Raw genomic sequence first — 15,029 nt, 5'->3', positions numbered from 1 at the left:
GGTCTGGATCAGGACCCCTTTCCCATAACACTGGGGGCTTAAAGGTAACCCCTTTACTAGGGTTCAGTCAAGATTTTTCCCCAAGGTGAGCAGCTGCTCTTCACTCTCACTCACCCCAAACTTCAACTGTAGCATGAGGCTGGGAGGCCCCAGGTCTGCATGAGGTCTGACACTGACAGTCAGATGGAAGGCTGTGTGACTTTGGGTACATTACTAAACCTCTAGGCTCCAGCCTCATCGAAGGTACCTGGCCCCAGTATCACCATGTGGGTAAATAAATCAACCTCCTAGGTGCCAGGCCCTTAGCAAACATTATTTCTCCACCTGTGAAGTCAGTGTTATCCTCATTTTAAGAAGGCAGAAACTGAGGCTTGGAGAGAGGCCCCAGGGAACAGGTCCATCCATCTCCACAGCTGATTCTGCTACAAAGGAGAGGTGGAGGTATCCAGGAAACTGATCAAGCTCAGTGCATCTAGGGACGTCTCCCGTGGAGCTGCACATCCATCAGGGGTCACCCCAGGTGCTGGTCTGTGGTCTTGGGGCCTGTGGGATTGAGGCCTCCTGGTGGACAGGCAGGCAGGCAGGAGCATGCTTGGGACCACTGCTGGCTCCAGACACTGCCTTGCTGTGCTAGGTAAACGGCCCACTTTCCACACCCGCCCCCCAGGCCCTCCCTGCTCTGCTCCCACTGCCTATTTAAGCCAGAGGCCTGATTCGACCCAGGCACAAGCCAGCTGCTGGAGCCAGGAGAGCAGCACTGCAGGCCCTGCTCAGCCGGGATGAAAGGTTCTTCTGTTTCACCATTTCCTACCGGTGCGTTTTGAATGATGACGCTGAGCAGGGTTGGAGCAGGAGCTGATTCTGCTCGCCTGGGAGTATATTGAGATGGGTAGCTGACAGAGGGAGGCTCTGATTGAATTTTTCCCATTTCTAATCCCTGACTTGATGTGATCTTATTCTCAAAGAGGGAAAAAGTCTGTGGTTCGTGAAAGGATAGGGGGAGAGCATATTTCAAAACAAGGCCTGGCTCAGAATATCAACGATCTGACATGTTTCTCTTTTCTTTGAGAAAAGAGAAGGGCCTATAATTTCAAGGTTGTCGAGATTCCATTTCCCCTCAGGAACCCCTCCCTAAATAGTCAGTTCTTGTCATTTAATTCTATTTTGAAAAAAAACATGCAGGGATTTTTCAGAAGAGTTGGTGAGGCATGGGAGTGGGGTGGAGAGTGGGGAGGGGGCTGTGCAGCTGGTGGGGGACAGTTTGGGAAATGTCAGAGGCCAAAGATCCTGCCTGACAAACTTCTCACTCAGGGATGAGAGGTGAGCTCCTCCCCACTTAGAGAGAGGACAGTGGGGGCTGGGAGTCACACAGGCCCAAATGGCTCAGGAGTGGCCTGCCTCCTTTATGTTAATGCCAGATGCTTGCGAGCCTGTGGCCTGGGTCAGGTCAGCCCAGCAAGAGGGTGAAGGACAGAGGTGCATGCAGGTTGTCAGCCAACTGTGGGTGAAGAGGCAGGAGTCCTAGGGACAGAGGACAGGCCGGGACAGCAGGTCACCCTCTGCTTCCTGGCAGGCTGGACTCCCCAGGCTATGGGTGGGGAGGGATCCTGTCAGGTACTTGGCTCTGAGGGCAAAAGCCAGGGTGTCCACACGAACATAAGGGCTCCTGGGGAAGCCAGGTCACCGCGTGCAGAGCGTAGACCTGGGGGGCTCTGGCTTCCTTCTTCCCACTCTGATCTGGCAATATCAAGTGCCGGTGCTCATTTGGTCCTGGCCGTGGCCATCCAAGATCTTGCAGTGGCCCCTAATGTTACAGAGGAGGGAGCCTCTGAGGCTCAGAGGTTAAATGACTTGCGCAAGACCAGTGGCCTAGACCAGAACCGGGTCTCATTGGAGCCCAAGCCTTTTCTGTGCAAATTCCTAGTGAGAAGGGAGCCAACTGTTTGCTGTGAAGGAGATGCTCCTGCCAGCACTGCTGCTACATCTTCAGCTAGAGGACAGAGAATGGACGGGGCCTCAGCTTTCAGATTCTTCTGAAACACTTAGTTTGGGTGATTTGCAAAATAAGTGTACCTAAGGGATGGGGTGTGAAGAGTGATGGGTCACCCTACTCTGGATGGAGGGGTGGTAAGAGGGCTTTGGGCCGGGCCATGGGACTGGCTTAAGAAGGTGGAGCACGCAAGGACAGCCCTGGCTGTGCTAGGCATTGGGCGGGGGCTGCTGAACTTGAAAGCAGAGACTGGGCCTGAGACAGGCGGTGGGCCCTGGAGCCAAGGATTCGGCAGGTTAGTAGGGACGAGGCCTGGGACTGGGCCAACATGCTCAGAGAGCTGCCTAGGGACAGGGATCAGGGGCAGGGCCAGCACCTGAGGACAGGGGCGGGACTAGCGGGCAAGGGCGGGGACTACAAACTGGGACTGGGGCCCAAGTGTGGAGGGCAGTGTCCCCAGAGCACAGTGCCAGGATCCCTCACCTCAGTCAGCAAGAGGAGCCAGTGACATCGTGTCCAAAGGCCTAGGGTCACATGAGTTCCCTCCCAGCTGTCCCCTCCAAAGACCCCGCTGTGTTCACAAAGTGTCCTGCTGAGCCTCCCTTCCACTGACCTGCTCCCCCTTAGATAAGGGGGGAGCCACCAAATCCTTTGGTTCCTCTCGATGTTGCTCTTCCTCCCCTAATCCACCCCATCCTGGTGGCCACTGTCCCTCTTCCCTGGCCTGGGTTCAGCTCTCCCCTACCCTCGGTATCTTAGGGAAGCAGGGATTGCACAAAGCTCCCAAAGCTCTGATTGTTCTGGTTCTAACTATCAGATTAAACCTGGGCCCTGCGGCTGGAGCTTTTGAATTCACCTCTTCCCCACCCTCCACCTTCACCCCGCACCCCCTGGGCCTGGCCTGGGTCCCAGTGTCGATGTGGAGCGCTCATCCATCCCACCCTCAGAGTCCTCTCCTCTTGGCAACCCTCCTCCCTGAAAATCCGTCACACAAACCTCGGGCCCCACCCACTGGGGCTGCACTTCGTCCACTGGAACTGCCGGGCACACACCCTCGCCCTGGCGATGTGGAGGGTGTGGCAGTGCCTCTGGCCGCAGGTGAGGCCCCTTGGCCTTTGTACCTGGCTCACCTGTTCTGGGCTGCTTGGTGGCTGTCAGGTGAGCTCTGGAGATTGTTCCGGGCACCCCTGTGAACTGATCATCTCCTTTCAGGTCTGCAGTGACAGCTCTTCTTCAGAGAGAAGGACAACAAGGTCCCAGTGGCCCCTCCTCAGGTAAAACCAAGGTTTCTGGAACCAGAGGGTGGGGTGGGGGTGGGTAAGGGAGTGCTCCAAGCCTTTCCTCATGGGCTACTTGTTAGTATTTTTATAAAGAGATGCTGTGTGAGATTAAGAAAAGGCTCTCCTGCTTGTTAAAATGTTTGAAAACCACAGCTCTGGGGTAAGCAATCTGGAGCTGGCCATCCAGGTCCCATCCTGAACCTGACTCAAGTGGAGTGCAATACACCCAATCTATGGAGAAAATACTAACTCCCTCCATATATGGGAAAAGGATTTGAAGCAGCACTTCATAAAAGAAATAGAAATTAAGCATCCTGAAAAATGTAACCAGATACCACTGCCCACTAAACTATCAAAAACTTTATTATTATTATTATTTTTTTTGAGACCTCTCTGTCTCTGGGGCTGGAGTGCAATTGTGCGATCTCAGCTCACTGCAACCTCTACTTCCTGGGCTCAAGTGTTCCTCTCACCTCAGCCTCCTGAGTAGCTGGAACTACAAGTACACGCCACCACGCCCGGCTAATTTTTGTGTTTTTTTGCAGAGACTGGTTTCGCCATGTTGCCTTAGCTGGTCTCCAACTCCTGGGCTCAAGCGATCTGCCCGCCTTGGCCTCCCAATGTGCTAGGATTACAGGCATGAGCCACTGTGCCCAGCCAAAATCACATTTTTTAATGTTAAAACCCAGAGTTGGTAAGGATGTTGTGAAACACATATTCTCAAACAATCAGTAAATTGACAGAACCTTGGTAGAAAGCAGTTTGGCAATATGTATCAGAAGCTTTAAAGTTTACTGAGTAATTCTACTGTTGAATCCAACCCAAAGAAGTAATTCAGACTGCTGGCCCATTCTCAGGAATAAAAGCAGAAACTGGTGACCCCTGACAGTCAGGAGCCTCAGACTAGGAGCCAAAACAAGACCACTGTAAGAACCCACTCCTTCTCAAATATTGACATAATAAGTGTTTTCAGGGTTGCCAGGGTGGTCACCAGGCTGGGGGCAGGGAGATTTGGGGATCCAAGGTGGTGGTGACTGGATGGAAGAAAAAAAAGGGAAATAGATGAGACCAGCAGCTCGCAGGGAGGGAGGAAGAAGATCACTGGCGTTTTCACCAATGGCTCAGTGGGGGTGGGTGACAAATGTAACCTTCAGGGGACTGAAAAAAGAGGCAAAGGTCTTGTTTTGTGGGAATCGAGGAGGGAAAGACAAGAAGGACAGTGTAGGGAATGTTACTCTTCCCCCAGAACTTGTCCTAGAAGTAAGGGTGGTGCTGGATGCTGCTCATTTACATATTCCTGGATATGTTTGCATATCACTTATATTCAGCCTTGGCAAGAAAAGTAGAGAGAAAAAGGAAATTGGAGTCAGGTGACTTGGCTGCACCTCTCAGGGACTGCCATTTACTTCTCTGAGTCTCCGTTTCCTCATCTGTAAGTGGGGCCAGCTGTACCCATTTGGGGTAGTTGTGCAGTATAGATGCACCCCCAGTGTGAAAAGCATATTTTTTGAGGTGTGTGCTGGGTGACGCCTTCTCTGATGTCCCCAAGAGGTGGCTGTTACTCCTGCATTTCTGATGCTCATGTCCAATCTCCCTCTTGTCTTTGCCATGGACTGGCTCATAGCTGTGTCCCTGCTTCAGGAGAGAAAGAGAAAGGATGGAAGGGAGGGAATGAGTTTGAGGTCCCAAGCAGGCTGCAGGTGGCCTCAGATGAGCCCATTCTGGCTGCAGCTCCAGGTCAGCAGGGGGCAGGGCTGCCACTTGTTCTCGGTCGGCAGGGGTTCCTATTACCTGCCTACTCTACACACAGCTAGGGTCAGGTGATGGAATAAAATACTGAGTGCTTGCGAGGGGAGTCGGGGGGCACAAGCTTTGTTCTCTTCATCTGGCCTCAGAGTTAGAAAACAGAACCCTCATTCCCTGGGACTGGAAGTTGGGATGGTGGGGGAGCACCTTACCCCCCAACCCCAGGGCTCCACATGGGCAGGGTCCCTGGTCCTGCAGAGACAACCCACAGAGCCACACACACAAGGCTGTCCCTCCTTCTGCTTTGAAGGATGGAGTTTGCTGACATAGCTTGAGTCTCCTGTCTCTCAGTTCTGTTTTTAGCTTGATAGATCTGAAGGTATCAGATCTATCAGGGGCTGGTTACCTCCCTTTCTAGTATGCAGCCTGCAAGTTTGTGCAATACATGCACAGAAACACTCAGTTATCAAGAGAGAAAGGGCCTGTTTGGCCTCATCCTAAGGTCCTCTAGTTATCCCAGGGGCCATGGGTGGACTGGCTGAGTTTTGATGAAGGGATCTTCTCTGTGAATCTTGAACCTTGAGCTCCTCTGCTGAGGCCACGTTCCTTCACACAGATGATGGCTGTCAGGGAACAGCCCCAACAGAAGTGTGGAGGCCTGGAAGGGCACAGTGGGGGACTGCTCGGGTCAGGGTCCCTGGAGCTCCAGGAGCAAGAGGAGACAGAGGAATCAGGCCACCAGATATAGCCTGCCCTTCCCTGCCTAGGTGCCTGGGCAACCTCCTGGAGTCCGCAGGCACTACAGAAGGGCCATAGGGGAGCAGTGTGGTATGATGTGTAGTTTAGAAAGACCCCACCAGCTGCCAGGTGGGCCAGAGGAGGGAGACGAGGTGGAATCTGTTGCAGTGTCTAGGTTGGAGAGGGCGAGGCCTGAACTGGGATATGGCTGTGGGAATGGATCCAGGGGACTAGGGGGCAGAATTGTGAGCTGGGAAGAGGAGACAGGGTATGGAGGAGGTCCAGGGCCCAGAACTACTTGGGAGACAGAACTGTGTATGGGAAAGTGGGGGGGGGAGGAGTAATAAACTTCTAGAGGAAGATGTAGAGTTGTCAATCAAATACATGTGGTCAGAGATCAGGAGATACCTGGGCTGGCTGTCACCTGGAAACAGGTGACCCACAAGGGATCAGCCGAGAAGGGAGGGAAAAGGCAAGAGAAAGTCCAGATCCTAAGGAGTGGGCAGGGGAGGGGCTCTGAGGGATCCTCCAAGGGCCCTGAGAAGGAGCAGTCCCATGGTGCGGGGAGCAAGAGGACGGTGCCAGGACCAAGGGACAGCAAGTGGAGAACAGATGAGGAACGAGCCTCTTACACCTCCGGTTGGGCCTATTTCCTAAGGCCAATCTGGTTGAAACTGCATGGACTGTTTTCTCAGAGGTGCTGACCTCTGTTCTGGACATTTTCTTTCCAAAACTTTACCAAGAAAGTCTAGTGAGACACTCTGTCTTCCTTTTCTCTTGTGGTGTGCGAGGGAGGGCAGGCAGCCTCAGGTGGGTTGCCACCCAGACCCCCAAACAGCCAGAGGGCCACTCAGCCCTCCTGGAGTGCAGGACACAGATGCAGCCCGCATGCTCTGAGCAGAAGGGATGACTTGAGCCAGCTTGCTCTGCACAGTGTAGGTCGGATGCTATCCGGACAGGCTAAGCATTGAAGTTAAACAAACCTGGCTGGGCGCGGTGGCTCAAGCCTGTAATCCCAGCACTTTGGGAGGCTGAGGCGGGTGGATCACCTGAGGTCAGGAATTCGAGACCAGCCTGGCCAACATGGTGAAACCCCATCTCTACTAAAAATACAAAAAAAAATTAGCTGGCACATGCCTGTAATCCCGGATACTTGGGAGGCCAAGGCAGGAGAATCACTTGAGCCTGGGAGGTGGAGGTTGCGCTTGAGCAGAGATTGCACCATTGCACTCCAGCCTGGGTGACAGAGCGAGACTCCATCTCCAAAACAAAAAACAAAACAAAACAAAACAAAACAAACAAACAAAAAACTAACTGGGGGCAAACTAAGTGAATGCAGGGGATCCTCCCCTCAGGCCCGTGTTCCTCAGCTGCCCCTCCTGGAGGACGCCTCCTTGTCTGCAGTCAGTGATCTGGTAGTCATTACGGTCTTCAAAGGCATGGCCCTGTCAAGGCAGGATTCCCTAAGTGGCTCCACCTCCCTGAGTCCACTCTCAGTTCCCTTTCTGTCCCACTACCACACCTGTTCCTCCCTTCCTCACGGCTTGCTCCACCCAATACCCACCACCTTCCTATGTCCACACCCTCCCTAGGGGACGCCCCACCCTCAACTATACACAACTAGGAGGTAAAGCCTCTGCTGCCGGAAACCCTAGGCCCTTGCCGTGCAATACCCTGAGCAGCCACTGTGCTGCATCTGACTCGCCCAGTGCCCCCAGCCTCCCTGCTTAACAGCTGCTGCCCAGCCCTGCCCCTGCCAGCCCTGGGTGCACTGTCAGCCAGCCAGATCTGGCAGTGTTTTGCCAAGCTGGGCCTCTGGGCTTTGTCTCTATCTGAGCCCACCTTAAAGGACCCCCAGTGTTGCCTCCTGCCCCTCCCCTACAGGGCTGACTTGGCCCCTGTGACCAACCCATACCCTGACCCCTGGCAGAGGTTTCCGGTGGATTTACTTCTCCACGTCTACGGATTTACTGTGCTACCTGTGTCACCAAAGCAACTGCTTCTCTGAGCAGAAAGTTTCCACTACAAATTAAAGATTAAGACCCAGCTCCCCTGATGCTTCATGGTGCTACAGGAACTTGGGCAGGTAGGAATGGACTTTTTTAGGCCACTCTGAGGGGGTGAGGAGTGAGCCTTCCGCCTGGCCTGGATTCAGGACAAAGGAACATCATTATTCTTCATTATCCTTGAGAGCAGGAAGAGTTGGATTGGATTGGAGGGTAGATCTGGCTGTATTCTTGAGAAACGGCGAGCTGTCCGTAATGAGGCTTGTTTTCAGCATCAAGTAAGTGGACTAATTACACAGCCAATCAGAAGCTGTCCTCTATTGGTCAGGATGGGATGGGTCGTGCGGTGGTTATAATCAAAGGTTTTCTTCTTGCCCACACTACATGTGGGTTAGCTGGGGCCCTGCTCCGTGTCTCTTCACCCTGGACTGAGGCTGACGGAGCAGCCACCATCTCCAACACTGCAGGTCAATGTGGCAGAGGGAGAGAGCTCTGGAAGGTTCCACATCTACTGTTTGAGTACTTAAGCGCAGCAATACCCGAGATCACTTTCACTCACAGCTCATTGGTCAGAACTCATCACGTGATCCCACCCAACCACCAGAGGATCAGGAAGTGCAGTCCTACCTCTTGGCTGGACATCAGGTTCCAGGTGCTCCAGGGGCCAGAGGAAGTGAGGCAAGAGTCCTGTCTCGGGCTTGGAAGCAGAGGTAAACTAAAGGGAAAAGAGCTCTGGTCTCCCCTTTCAGATGTACAGCAGCCCTTGGTTGGGCCTGAGCTGGGGCATCCTCTCTCAAAGGGGAGGGTGTTCTGGCTGGTTCTCTTGAAGCCAAGGGCTTTCATGGTGCCATGTGTAGAACAGTGGCCTGGGGTTAGAGGTCTCCAAAAGGGTCCAGGATGGGGCCTCAACCCTCAGCAGTGAGGCCTTGCCTCAGTCCAAAAAGCCCAGCCGCCTGGGAGGGTGAGTGAAATGCTGACACCTGATTTTATTTACTCATTCTCACTCACTTGCTTTTTAAGCTCTGCATAAATTTTCCTCTAGGACTCAGTTTGTTAAATGTTCTTTGCATAGAAAACTTTAGACTGAATGTGAAATGATTCCCTTCCGAAGAATGTTAGCCCGTCTGTTCTGTTTTAGGAAGGTTTGTCGTCTTAATCTGTGTTCTCTGGTGCCTTGAAATGCCTACACATCATGCAGTCGGCCAATCCGTTCCAGAAGGAAATGCTGTACTTGAAATGCAGCCGACACAGGGTCTGCCTAAATCCTAACATTTGTGTGGACTTGTGTTTAAAATTCTACTCCCACAGAAAGTATGCTGTCATCCCCTCTTAAGTAAAGCATATTCCAAGCCTTGTTCGGCTCATGAACCATTAACATCAGCCTTCATGTTAGGGAAGTAGGGACTTGGCTGGGACAGAAACCTCAACAGCAGAACCTGAGAGAAGCAAGGCCCTCCTGGTCTCCTTCTTGTGAAGGGCAGAGGTGGCGCTGAGGGCAGAGGGCCTCCTGAGGATGCAGGTGGCGCTGGTCAGCCAGGACCAGGTGACGTGACCTGCTTTGGTGTTCCAGGATCCCTTGCTTTGGCGACTTGCAAGGCCCAGCCCAGGCACAGGCCTCAGCACCCAGGCAGGCTCAGAGCACTTGAGGTTGGAGGCCTTGCCTGGCTAGATGCTCAGCTGTGGCCTGTGGCCTCCTGATTCGGGACTGCTCCAGTTCGGCCCCGGAGCTGCCTCAGGTGGAGGAGTTTCCCCATCTTCATCCTGAAGCAAGCCTTTGCCCCTGGCCTCCTCCCTGTCTTGGGCTCAGCCCCCATGAGGGCATAGGACTGGCGGGAGCCCTGCGGGCTTCTGCCCTTGCAAACTCTGGCAGATAAGTCTGGTCGCCAGGCGGGTTTGTGAGCAGAACACAGGAATGAGAGGAGGTGCTGTCTGGTGTGGCTCAGACGTGGGTCTAGGTGCCAGCCTCCATCCAGCCTTCTCCTTGCTGGCACCCTTTGTGGTCACTAATAGATGACTTTGGAGTGGCAGGTGGTAGAGAGTGGGCAGTCAGGTCTTCAAACTCAGCTGTCCCCCTAGGATGGGGCCCATGCCTCCAGGGCAACTGCCCATTTCACCGTGGCACAAGGGCCCAGGCCCAGGGGTCCTGCTCTTTGAAACATCACGTTGGCTCTTGCACCTCTAGGACGTGCACCACTCACCTGGCTTGAGATTTGCTTTCCAATCACGTCCGAGTTGGTTTCATCTGGGCTTTCTGACTTCGCCGGGGAAATGCCGAGGCTGGCTGATTGAAGGAGTGCCCCAGAGCTGCTCACAGCGTGTTCCTATTCTCAGAAATCACACGGTGCAGTAATACCTCCTGTGAAAAGTTTCTTTTTGAAAATTGTATGGCCCCTTTGCCTGCACCTGGCTTCTGCAGAAGCCTGTGCCTCGGGCTCGCACAAGCAGCCCATAACAGATGGCTCTGATCACCTCCTGCGAGGAGACGGAGGCCCTGACGTCGTCCCCTGCACTGTCCTCGCCATGCACCTGGGAGAGCAGAGAACCCTCTTTGTAAGGCAAGCCAGCCTCATGAGGAGGAGACTTTGAAGGCTCTGGCTGTATCTTCAGGCCTTTGAAGCAAGGGAATTAACAGTGATAGCAAAATGATAAAAATAAGCATCCTAGAGATGAGGCAGGCACCACACTCGGTGCTGCACGTGCACCATCTGCAACTACCCTGAGAGACGGTTATTACCAAAGCTTAACATGTGAGGAAACTAAGGCACAGTCAGTTGAGCAGCCTGTCCAATATCCAGCAGGTCGACCTGGCCCCACATGTCCAACACGAGTTTGTGCTCCCAGCATCTGCTCCACTGTGGTCTCCCAGGGATGCTGATAAGGCACAGGCCAGAGGTACCAGGTTCTGCAGGGCCTCCCAGGACTCAGCGGAGCCTCCACTTTGCCCAGTGGGACGTCAATGGGGAGCCACAGGAGGCTTGCACAGGAGAGGACCTGACAGAATCGCATTTTAGAAAGATCACATAGCTGTATCTGAGACAGGATCTATTTGGTGGCAAATGCCAGAAACCAACTCAAAGGGACTAGAGCAAGGAAAAGGGGAACTGCTGAATCATTGATTGGAAAGTCTGCGGGTTGTGCTGGCTTCGGGTGCAGGGAGATCAGAGCTCAATGATGTCTCTAGGACTTGGTCTCTTTCCTTCCAGCCCTAAGGTCTGTTTTCCTCTGAATTGGATTCATTCTCAAAGAAGGTTCCAGAAGCTTCAGGTTCCTAGCCTTCCATCTCAGATAAAATGTAGGCCTCTTTCCTAAAGGGCCCAGTAAGAGTTCCAGGGAGAGCTTGGGGTAGTCTAGCTGGGTTGTGTGACCTTCCGGGTCAGGAGGGCTGGTGCTGAGTGGCCTGGCTGGCTCACTGCCCTCCCTGTGGAGTGCAGCAGGGTGGGCTTCAGGCTTGTGGTGGTGCTGAGACTTGGAGCTCCATCCAGGACGTGCAGACAGACACATGCCTGATTAGAGTGACAGACAGAGGGGGTGGGGGGATGTGCAGGTCAGGGAGGACTTCAGGGAGAAGGAGGCAGGTGCTTTGGATCTAGATGGATGAACAGACATTTACCTGGCACACCTGTGTCTGTAGGAGCTGCTGCCACAGCACACACATCCTTGCCAGACCCCAGACCCCAGTTCTACCTGGGATGTGGCTTTCGGGAATTAGTGTGGATGTGTCCGACCTGCATCACTCACAAAGGCATCCGCTTCTGTCTTTCTGTCCTCCCAGCCATGAGTTGACTTAAGTTTCAGCAGCTCAGAGCTCATGTTGCCATGCCAACTCCTCTGCAGCAGGCATCCAGGCAGAAATGGCCCGGCCTGAGCTCAGTGCCGCAGGCGGATGCAGGCACCTTGGGTAATTGGATTGGAGCAATCCACGTGGCTTTTCCTGCGGAAACCAGGGGCTTGGCGTAGCTCCTGTTTAGACATGAGCTTGTGGACACAACAGGGACTCAGAGGAGGCCTCTCTGCTCTGGGACTCCCAGCCCTGCTGCTGAGAAGAGCAGTGTCAGCAAACACATGAGCCAGAGGAAAGGGCAGTGGAGGGGAGACAGGCCTCATCCTAGCGCCAAGGTGGGGCAACTCCCAAACCTCCTCAATTTTCCAGAAGACCCCACCAGGCTCAGAGATCCTTAGAAAATGGTGTAGGCTTCCTCACAGGGGCCAGGGCTTGCCTTACCAGCAGAACTGGTCTGGCTTGTTCACTTTCCCACCACCAGAGAAATTCAAATTCAAAGCCAGGATCCACCTAGGACCCTTTGCACCACTGTGCAGGCAGAGCCTGTGCCATTACACCTGCAAGTCTATTGCCAGGGAGCTAGGGAATGGGATGACTGTCTTGGTGCTGGTGGTATTTGACGTCCAGTAGCAGAGGTCCTAGCCACCATGGCTTGTCCAGACAGGACCAGCCTGGCCAGGCCTTATTCCTGGGATCACCCTCCGCTGGTGATGGCAGATCAGCTGCCCCCTGAGCCCTCAGGCCAGTGTCTAGGGAGCGGGGCTCTGGCTCAGTGCAGGCCTCTGAGCAGCCATAGTCTCCCACTGTCCGTGCCGTGATGCCTCAGGTCACATGTCAGCAACAGGGGTCTCAGGGCTGCAGATTGACTGCAGATCATCAGTCACTCACAGGAGCAGCCGCAGTGTGGGGCTACCTGCTGTCAATGCCACACACCCACCAGGAGTGGCTGGGGCTGTGGCCTCCTGGGTCCTGCCCAGGACTTGTTCACTTCTTCCCTTCATCTCCTCACATCTGGACTTGGGGTTGTCTGGGCTCCCAAACTCCCAGGGCAAGTTCCCCTCCTACTCGGGTCAACCTGCAAACCATGGAGCTCTCTGCTCCCTGCAGCCCAGTCCTCACTGCAGGGAACAGCAACAAGCTAGTGAAGTCCAGCAGCTCCAGCCTAGGCAGTGTGGCTGATGTCTCTGAGGCTCCTGAAGGCACTCTGGGACAGTCAGGGTCCTGGGACTTCTGTGGGTGGGTTCCGGTGACCCCCAGAACCATGCCCAGGACCACAGGCTGGGGAGAGCAAACAGGGCACACAGGGGCCGACCTCAGGGGAAGAGTGGTTGGGAGGTCCTACAGGAGGGGCACAGCGGGTAGGGAAGGAAGCAGGGCCTGGCCAGGTCACTAGCCTGGTCCCTTTCTGTCCTCATGATCATCCTGGGAGGTAGGAAGTCCTGACTAGTGCAGGGTTGCACTCAGGTCAGCCTGAGTCCCAAGCCCAAGCTAAGCAGTGGCCAGTGAAGCTGAGGGCCAGGGGCAGGTCTAAAGTCTCCTTTTCTAGGTGGGGGCTGACTCCCAGGAGCCCAGCCTTGGGGTACCGTGTGGCCTCCCACACTGACCCCAGCGCTCAGGAGTGACCATGGGGCCTGCCAGGACCCATGACGACCTGGAGACATCGGGACTCCAACTCAGGTCTGGAGAGCATGATGTTGGGGGGTGTCATTCTGGGCAATCTCGGAAGCCACACACCAGGATTCGCAAAGGGGACAAACCCACGGATGACTGTGGACTTCAAAATAAGGAGCCCTGGGGGGATGATGCTGTCTGAGGTTGAACTGCAAAAACTCAGCCCTCAAGGCCTTTGGGGGTCCTGCCAGTCCCCCTCAGAGGGGCCCACAGCGGACTCTACTTGGCAAACTTGCCAGTCCAGGGACATGGAAGCAGACAGCGGGGGCATGGAGTCCCCCACCTGGAGACAGAGCCTGGCCTGGGCCTGCTCAATGGCCCAACTAGGCCAAAGGAGCGCAGGCAACAGGAAGGGGACAGGCACCAGTGCGGCTGAGCACCACCACGCAGCAGGCCCATGCCAGGGAGCAGGTCCTGCCTTGGCCACCTCTCTGAGGACTCGGGGGTTTCTCTGAAAAGTTACCAGCCTCTAATGTTTAACTGTAGTTCTCCACTTACATGGGAAAGTGTAGATCAGACTAATTAATGTGTTGTTGCTTATTTACCCTTCTTTCATTTCCCTGAGACAAGATAATTAACCACAGAGCCTTAGAAACCAGCTCCGTGGTTTCTCCATGGGTGGCAATCCCTTTTGTGTCTCCTGCGCCAGCGGCTTCTGTGCAGAGGCAGGGGCCACACACAGGAGCAGGGCAGGGGGCAGCAGCTGGGAGGCTGGCGAGGGGCTGTGGACGGGGGACCTGGAATCACTAGGAGGGGCCTGGAAGGGCAGCGGGAAGGGCTGGCATGCTTGGCTCTGCCACTTCCTAGAGGAATGATCTTGGGCCACTCCTGCCCACCAGCTGCCAGTCACCTCAAATCCCATCAATTCCTGAATAAGGACCAAAGACATTCCTCTGGCCAGCCCAGGAGAAGCGTAAAGATCAGGACTGGCCACTCACTACCATTGCTGGCAGGGCCGTGGGAAGCTGGCCCAGAGGGTTTCTGGGATCATAGCAGGAGAAAGGGGGGCCCAGGGCAGCTGAGGAGAGAGTCTCTCTCCTCTACACCCTCCATAGCCCCATCTCAGCCAATAGCAGATCCCAGCCCTGATGGGCCAGTGTCAGGGATGCGCCACACGGGAGAGCAGGTTTGCAGAATTCCCTTAGGAACCCTTTGATGAAGTGAGTCTGCACCCTCCTCTGACCCATAAGGGAGCTGTGGCCACACTGTGGAATAGCAGCCAGTTCTGCCAGGAGGGCAGCATGGCACAGACAGGATAGACCTTCTCCTCCCGAATCCTTCTGCAAAAGTGTCCTCACGCCAGGGCTCAGCCTGCACAGCCCTTCCTGCTGGTGGAGCCCAGGGTGGGGGTGGATGAGAGAAAAGCTGGTGGGGGCAGAAGCACAAAGGGCCCCTAGATAGAGACTGGGAGACTGGACTTTGTCCCCCAAGACAGTGAGACCACCAAGGGGAGAGAGAGAATCGGCTGTGTCCAGGAGGACCCTCTGCACACTGGTGGTGGGCTTGGGGCTGTGGCTGAGGCTGAGGGCAGCAGGACAGTGCCAGGGTGAGGCAGGAGCTCAGGTGAGGATGGTGCTGGCCAGGCTGGACTGGTAACCTCAGGCCACAGAGATGAGGGAGACTCGGGAATGGGCCTGCTTCATGACATTGGGGCGATGTCCAGGTGGCCCCAAGAATCTGGCCTGGACCCTTAACCTGAGGCCTTAGTGCCAACTGCAGGGACTACTGGTGGCTGGAGAGCCTTGAGAGACCCCATCCCACCCCCATTGTCCCCACAGGGACAGGACCTGCAAGCTCTCCCTCTGGCCCCAGCTGGT

At 54.8% G+C, this 15,029-nt stretch overlaps 1 protein-coding gene across 3 annotated transcripts in view; it reads left to right on the top strand.

Annotated features, from left to right (window-relative positions):
- Positions 1–15,029, top strand: part of SMPD3 (sphingomyelin phosphodiesterase 3) — an 87,812-nt gene that overhangs the window by 58,852 nt on the left and 13,931 nt on the right. The window contains exons 1-2 of one of the 3 annotated variants that reach the window (XM_054454079.2): positions 3,048–3,088; positions 3,203–3,264. The exons of 1 other annotated variant lie outside the window; for it this stretch is intronic. The gene's annotated coding sequence lies outside the window, so the exon portion shown is untranslated. Of the gene's footprint in view, positions 1–3,047; positions 3,089–3,202; positions 3,265–15,029 lie in introns of those variants that run through there. One more of the 3 variants, XM_054454078.2, reaches the window with a different exon arrangement.

Source organism: Pongo pygmaeus, chromosome 18, assembly GCF_028885625.2.
Source record: "Pongo pygmaeus isolate AG05252 chromosome 18, NHGRI_mPonPyg2-v2.0_pri, whole genome shotgun sequence".
NCBI classification, from domain to species: Eukaryota; Metazoa; Chordata; class Mammalia; order Primates; family Hominidae; genus Pongo; species Pongo pygmaeus.
This window is presented reverse-complemented; position numbering and strand designations above follow the sequence as displayed.